We start from the raw sequence: 8,067 nt of genomic DNA, 5'->3' as shown, positions 1-8,067 counted from the left end.
CACACATTATTTTGCATATTCATGATGCACATCTTCTGTTTTTCTCCATGACATATCAATGTGAGCTAAGGTTTTTTATTTAGTATATATGAAAAGCGAAGTTAAACCAATCGGCTGTGGAAGCTACCCATACAGATCAAACTATCCATCCTCAAGACGGGGTAGAGCTTGGCAAAAGATCGCAAATATGATCTTCTTGTAGAACAATATCAATAAAAACATTTAGTATTAGTGATCTTAAATTTTGTGTGTTGCGTACATTTAAAATTGTGGATGGTCTCTTTTTAAAATTACCTTACCCTAAAATTTGTGATACACATGTGTGCCAAACACAAAGCACACCCTAAGATGTCCTCAGATGCTAAAAGTTCGGCAGTTGTCTCCTTAGCTTTGCAGGAAGACTTTCTACAGCCTGGCTCCATTCTCCTTTCTTGCCTTAATGATCACTGCCCTCTGCATGCCCCCTCCCTCCCTTCAGTCCAATTACTGCCATCCTGAAAAATGGGCCTCGCATTTGTCTGCTCTACATCAGTCCTCTGCTTGGAAGACTCCAACCCTTTATTTTGACCTTTTTCAATCCTACCCCAGAACCTACATACAATATCTGTTTCCCTAATCATTCAGCCAGCAACACACTCCGCAACCCCAAACTTCCTTAGTGTTTGCTCTGTTTGGGTTCCTCAGTTCCTCAGATAATATGCATCATCTGCTATGTGTCGGCTTGCTCTTTCATAAAAAGATAAACTGCAGTGATGGTGAAGCCACACTGCATGTTAAAAACATGCTCTGGAGTCAGATTGTGTTTAGATTTTGCCTGATTTTACTGCAGCTCTGTGCCCTTTCACAAATGACTCTACCTTCCTTTGCCTCTGTCTGTTTATGTCTACAATGGGCCCCCAAAATAATAATTTTCATCCCATAGGCTTATTGTGAGAATCACATGAATTAGGGCAGTGAAGCACTTAGTACATTGTAGAATGCATAGTGGTTTCTATTGAGAGCTGGCAGGTCCAGAGCCCTTCTTACCACTGCTTTAGGTTATGGATATACTGAGACATTTGGGGTCATGGTTTTAGGATGTAATTGTGGTTATTAATGCTGGTGATTGGAATGTGGCAATAGTTCCTTGTATAGTTTTCTCTGTTTGAAAAGTTTGTGTGTGATTTAGTACTAAAAATCAGAACCAGTCAATGTGACTGTATTCTTTGCCATGAGGGATGGCATTTAGAGATTTTAAAGAAGGTGATAATAACTTTCTAGTTTCTTTTGTTTCCATAATTTTTATTAAGAATTAGAAACATCTCATTTCTGCCTCTTTTCTATTTTGAAAAGATGTGAGGAGAGTTTAATAGTGTTTAGATTGTTCAAAAACAAAATTTAACTACTTTGTAAACTATATATAAACCAGAATAATTTAAATTTTAAGATATTTAATCATTTAAGACACTTTATTAAATCAATATTCAACCAATATTCACTCGTTCATTGGAATTCAAGACACATTTCAGATACTCCAAAAAAAAGATTGATGGGAATTAATCAGAATGTTTCTAATAAAAGAAATGGTGAAAAGAGAGTTTAAGATCCTTTGAAATGTCAATTTTCTCATAAAAAAAGTCTGTCATTTTGTTACCAGAAAACTAGATAAATGCTTACAGCCCTTTGACCTTCTGAAGTCATCTCAGAATCTACCTAATTTACTTCAATTGTTCTGTGTGTGACTGTCTTAGAACAATAGCAGTTCACCCAACAGCAAGTCTCACTTTTATGTCTGACCACAAAAAATTTTACCAGGTTGGATTCAAATGTGACAATGTTATTCTAATTTGGATTTTATTCTTACTTATAAATTTAATGAACATAAATCAACTCAGTTCCCTTATATTACAAAGTTCTTATAAATCAGAATGTTCCAATAAAAGAAATGGTGAAAAAGAGAGTTTAAGATCCTTTGAAATGTCAATTTTCTCATAAAAAAGTCTGTCATTTTGTTACCAGAAAACTAGATAAACGCTTACAGCCCTTTGACCTTCTGAAGTCATCTCAGAATCTACCTAATTTACTTCAATTGTTCTGTGTGTGACTGTCTTAGAACAACAGCAGTTCACCCAACAGCAAGTCTCACTTTTATGTCTGACCACAAAAAATTTTACCAGGTTGGATTCAAATGTGACAATGTTATTCTAATTTGGATTTTATTCTTACTTATAAATTTAATGAACATAAATCAACTCAGTTCCCTTATATTACAAAGTTCTTATATGTAACAAGCTAGATTGTGAGAGAGGTACTATTTGAGCTGCAATTGAGAGATGGAGGAGAGAAAGTCCTGGTTGATTAAGAGACAGGAGTATACACAATTGAAATGAAATTGTGGAGAATGACAATAGACTTCATAGCCAATTGTATGGTTTTCTGAAGCTCCTATGCCAGATTGAAGTTGTATTAATGTTGTTCCAAAAAAAGGTGCCTTTTTGTTACCAGGAGAAAAAATACCCAACCTGCTATTACCAAAACAACTCTGGGAACAATGGCTAAAAACAGATTAGTTATTTTAGAGACATTTATTGAAGATTTCTAGAAAGGGTAGGCCACAGGCAGGAAAACCATTTCCTGTCTTCTTCTCCAAACCCTATAAACTTATTCACACCCCACTGGCCTTGCTTCATTCTCCTCATCCCAGACGAGCTGCCCCCAGGTCTAAAATGAATCATTCCACAGCAGCCTAATTCTTTGGACTTCCTCCGGACTCCTATTCCTTCAGTTTTACATCTTTCAAATATCCCTTCCACTAATCATTCCTTACTCTCAGCACCATCCAGAAAGCTTTCCAAGTTCTCAGCCTTGACTTTGCCCTCTGCCTCCTCCTTGTCCTCCTTGCACCTAATATCTGAGGGTCACCGCAGGTCACCAGGTCCTGCCAGTTCTCCCTCACTGAGATGTCTCAGATGCTATCATCTGTCATGTCTTTTCATTCTTTCATTTACTCAATTCAAAACGATATCGCCAGCAACCTGCAAGTAAACACAGAAAATCATTTTATAACTGAGTGGTTGAAATGATAAGGTGCAGATAATGAAAGGCTAAGGTGACAATGAAAATCACTTCGGAGGCAATATGGACCAGGTTTGGCAATTTCTATACATATAGAAATCTCTATATTTATTACTCAAGGGAATAATTAGAAATGATCCCAAGATTTTAGTCTGATTGAGTAGAAAGATATGAAGATGTGGCCATCTGGTTTTCACAGGAGGGAGGGCGTCCATTTTTGGAATATTGAATTTGATATATATATAGAGAGAGAGCATCCATGAATAGATCTATAGGAAGTGTTCAGAATTTGGAATACAGACTTCAAAGGGAAGTCAGAGCTAAAAATAAAGATTCAGGCTTCATCATCCAAAAACAAAAACTAATCATTGCAGCTACAGGCAAGATAAACATAGTCCACTGAGACTATAAAGTAAAAGGAGAAGAGAGTTGTGTTAGCTTTTAAACAAAAGCAGAGAAAGGGAACTCTATGAAAGATGTTGAAAAGGGCTGGCCAGAGAGGTTGAGAAAAACAAACAAATGAGAATTTGCAGTGTCACATGGAGCTAAAGGAGAGACTTGCTCTCAGTGACAGATTTTTGATCATGACTTCTGATCTAGAAACATTTCCTGATGCTTTTTTTCTCTGTTCATTTATTGAGCCAGATGGATATCCAAAGGTACAGGATGTCAGCATGGCAAAGCAAAAAGATTTGTGTTTTTGTTAATTTATAAAAGCTTTGTGTTTTTGTTGTTGTTGTTGTTAATTTATTTTTTATTTTTTAAAATATATTTTTTTATTGATTTCATAGAGGAAGGGAGAAGGAGAGAGAAATAGAAACATCAATGATGAGAGAGAATCATTGATTGGCTGCCTCCTGCATGCCTCCTTCTAAGGATTGAGCCCGCAACCCTGGGCATGTGCCCTGACCAGGAATTGAACCGTGACCTTCTGGTTCATAGGTTGATGCTCAACCATTGAACCACACCAGCTGGGCTTGCTTTTGTTTTTAATGAAAGCATCATCTCTCAAGAATCATGAAAATCATAACTTCATTATGAAAACTCTACTTGTAGATCACCTGGGAATTCCATGCAATGCCCATATCATCATATTATCCCTCCTATTTTTATGTTAAGGAGCATAAAAGGCTTGAAAATTTGGGTCCAGCCTTGCCTATAATTGTGCAGAGATGATAGACTTTAGACATTTTCTGAAGGGTGTATAACTCAACACAATATTCATCTACTCAATTATGCATCTGTTGAAGAGAAAAAAGTGGCGCCTTTAAACAAAAATATAAAGTTCTTGACATTTATGTTTGACTATTGAGCCTCGCTGACTCTGGAAATATTACTTTCATATTAACTAAAGTTACAAATTGCTAATTTAAAAAAACACACACTTTATTGAAGTATGACTGTGTCAGGGCCCAGGGCAGGCCTCCCCCAATGTCCCACAATGGCATATTGATTATTTTGAATTAAAGTTACTTAAGTGACAGCCAGTGCAAGAAGAACACTCTGACCCTCTGACTCTCTGTCCTCCTGAAAGCGGGAGATAAATCTCCCGTGTGAAAGGTGCCCTCTCTGCACCTGCAGGCTAATGAGGGAGACATCCTTATCGCCAGCTGGGGAATTCAAGGCCCAGAAACGTGTATAAACACACCTTATTACTTTTTTTTTTTTACTAATTTGCTACCCAAGCCCAAACTTTGCTTCGATTCCTCACTAATGAGCACCCAAATGTAAGTTTCTTTGTCCTGCCAATTCTTCACACATTTGTTGTTTCTTTGTCAGAAAGCATAAAAGGCTGACTGCTTCTTTCATACCTTGGAGCATTGTTTATGATCTCCCGTGTGTACAAATTAAATTGTTGTTTTTCCTCTCCTGTTAATCTGGTCAATTATATTTTTAGTCCACCCACAAGAACTCAAGTGTGGTAGAGGGGACATTTCTCTCTCCCTGACAATTGATAGACAGAAACCTGTATATAGTTAATGTACACAACTTAATGAGTGATGGAACCATTACCCTAATTAAGGCCATCTACTTATTCATCACCTCCAAAATGTTCTCCCCCCCCCTTGGTTATTTATTTTTATTACAATTTAAAAAATGTTTTTCTCTGTTGTGCTAGTTTTCAAAATTATAATGCCAAATTCGCAATAGCAACAACAAATTGACCTTCATTTTCTTTTCAGAAAAAGAATATAATAAAGCAGTAAAAATTGCAACACAATAATCAGTGCCAGTAATCGATTCTTCATTTTGGGTATCACAAGAATTTGCTCTTTGTAATTACTGCAGCTACTGTGCACCGTGCTGCGTCTGCTCAGATGCTGTTTTTCAGGCGCCACATTCTTCTCTGTGGGAACAGTGTGTGGGAAAACGCAGGGGTGTGGGTGAGATTCTCAGTAGTGCCAGGAGCAGTTTGAAATTGGCTGGGCAGAAGCAGACCTATTTCTTTGTCCGTCTTTTCTGATCCAGAAAATGTTTGCATTAACTCTCATTCCCAGCTGGAAGCACTACTTTATTATGACTCAGTGGATCAATATACACTGAGAACCCCGGACTATGATAGGTGGCCTGACAATTGTGTGAAAGGCCTCATTGGTTTGAGTGGAAATGAGGTTGCTTTGTGAGACTTTCTTTTTATCAAAAAGGACAATTTAGAACTTTCCATTATACATTACAAATAGAAATAGGAGAGAGATAAACAGAGCAAAATGAGATTTTTTTTTCCCCCTTTCGGCCTGTACTTCCTACCTTTCACATCATGACAGGCTCCATCATGCTCCCTCAAAATGAGCTGATATTTATGTTGGTGGAGGCAGGGAAATAGTTGCCTACTCTTTTTAATACAGAGTAGTTAGTGGTATATAATTTTAGAAGGTATTTATTTCTCGGTTTAGGAGAAGCAATGATAAAATTACAAGTTTGTAAGCATAGGTTTAAATCAGATTGATCAATAAGTGTCTTGATTAGAAAAATCACCCAACAGTGGTTTGTTACATTTGCATCTAGTCTCTATTTTGGCATAAGATAATATCCCAAAATCAAATACATTGAAACTTGATTTGTCTTATATACCAAAGTAAAGAAATCATTTAAAACACATGCAGTAATTGATAATTTAAAAAAATTTAGATGGATGTCAGTCACTGGTAAAATTAATGGTGATGTATTATAATTTTGACACAAATCACATAAGAGCATATTTTCCTCTATAGTTTTAATAAAATCATAACTCTTGTGTGCTCCTCTATATTTTTACATAGGCTAAGAGCCAGATGGGGCTGCCTAGGGGGCTTGGATGTCAGAGGAAGCAATTCATTTGTGTAGCTAAAGGGTCTGCAATCCGAGCATTTCTAGAATTGAGTGTGTGCAAGGAGAATATTGTACCTGCTGGCTTCAGACACTAAGTTCTATTTGTAACCTACTCCATGATGCTATTGTAAAACATTATATCTGTTAAAGCCAGTGGATTGTGTGTGTGTGTGTGTGTGTGTGTGTGTGTGTGTGTATTTTCAGGTTGTACCAAAAATCATTTTTATGTCCAATGAATGCTTAGTGGCTCTGCTATAGACTGCTAACATGGCTGTATCAGTATTACCCATAGGGCGGAATATTTTTTGAATGAAATAGGTGTATCAATTCTGATTGACTACCTATATATACATGCAAATAACCTTGTTCTTGACAATCCTCATGTAGTTTTATGAAATCATAATTTATATAAAATGCATAATTAGCAGTGTTTGGGATGTTGGGCACACAAACAATTAATCCTTTCCCAGGCCAGTTTAAATCTGTGAGTCTATAGGTTATGTTAGTAGTTGAGGAATATCATGGAAACACCATGTATTTTTCAATATTGTCCAAACTTTAGCAGCTGTGAGTATTGTAAAAATTAAAGGTGATCCCATTTGTCCTTCACTCCAGAGACTATTTCTTATATGTGCCCACATATCAGACCACTTCAAGCCCCCGCACCTCTGCTGGTAAAATAGCCACCTTTAGTTGTGTCTGTATTTTCCAGGGAAATTCTCAAACTTTCTGATTTTCTAATCTTTCCTCTGCTCCTTTCCAAAATGGCAGTAGAAACACGAGGAACTCAGATGACACCATGGTTCGGTTGGGTGGGGCTTCCCTGGTACATGTGGGTTCTTGCGCTGGTGTCCACTGCAAGACCATTGGTTGGATCCTGTGTCCAGGTCAGTGGTATCTGCTGGGTGTGGTTGCGGTGGTGCTCACCCTGGATGGTTGTTGGTATGCATTGCCAAATTGTGTGGCCAATCTGTTCCGTAGACTGTCCTTTTGGTGTAGGCCGTCGCCCTTTGCTGGCTGGGCCCCGTGACACTTCTTGTTGCTATTCAGCTTTCCTGAAACTGGCTGTGCCATTCTTTTGATCAATAGGCAGAGCAGAGGTGCAGTCATCTTTGTACTTTCACTGCCATGTGGAATGGCTTCTGGGGAACATGATTCTATAGGTAGGAAATGACAAACACATTGTTCTTTTAATTTTTAAAAAATCATATTTATTAATTTGAGAGAGAGAGAGAGAGAGAGAGAGAGAGAGAGAGAGAATTTGTTGTTCCACTTATTTATGCATTTTGTTGGTTGATTCTTGTATGTGCCCTGACTGGGGATCAAACCCTTAACCTTGGCACATCAGAATGAGACTCCAACCAACTGAACTACCCAGCCAGGGTGAAAACACATTATTTTAATAAAAAATATCTCCTGACAAAGAAAAACCCCACTGGATTGGGTTAAACATACAGGAAAGACTTAATTCAAGACCAATAGAGGGGCCCTGACCAGTTGGGCTCAGTAGATAGAGCATTGGCCTGCGGACTGAAGGGTCCCAGGTTTGATTCCTGTCAAAGGCATGTACCTTGGTTGCGGGCATATCCCCAGTGGGGGGGTGTGCAGGAGGCAGCTGATCGATGTTTCTCTCTCATTGATGTTTCTAATTCAACTCTCTATCTCTCTCCCTTCCTCTCTGTAAAAAATCAATAAAGTATATTT

General features: G+C 37.8%; 1 protein-coding gene across 2 annotated transcripts in view; it reads left to right on the top strand.

The window, feature by feature from the left end:
• Positions 1 to 8,067, top strand: part of CNTNAP4 (contactin associated protein-like 4) — a 244,719-nt gene that overhangs the window by 54,489 nt on the left and 182,163 nt on the right. The gene's annotated exons all lie outside the window — the stretch shown is intronic.

The sequence above is a fragment of the Myotis brandtii genome, unplaced genomic scaffold (genome assembly GCF_000412655.1).
Source record: "Myotis brandtii unplaced genomic scaffold, ASM41265v1 scaffold165, whole genome shotgun sequence".
NCBI lineage: Eukaryota > Metazoa > Chordata > Mammalia > Chiroptera > Vespertilionidae > Myotis > Myotis brandtii.
Note: the sequence above shows the minus strand (reverse complement) of the source record. Positions and strands in the feature narration are given on the sequence as shown.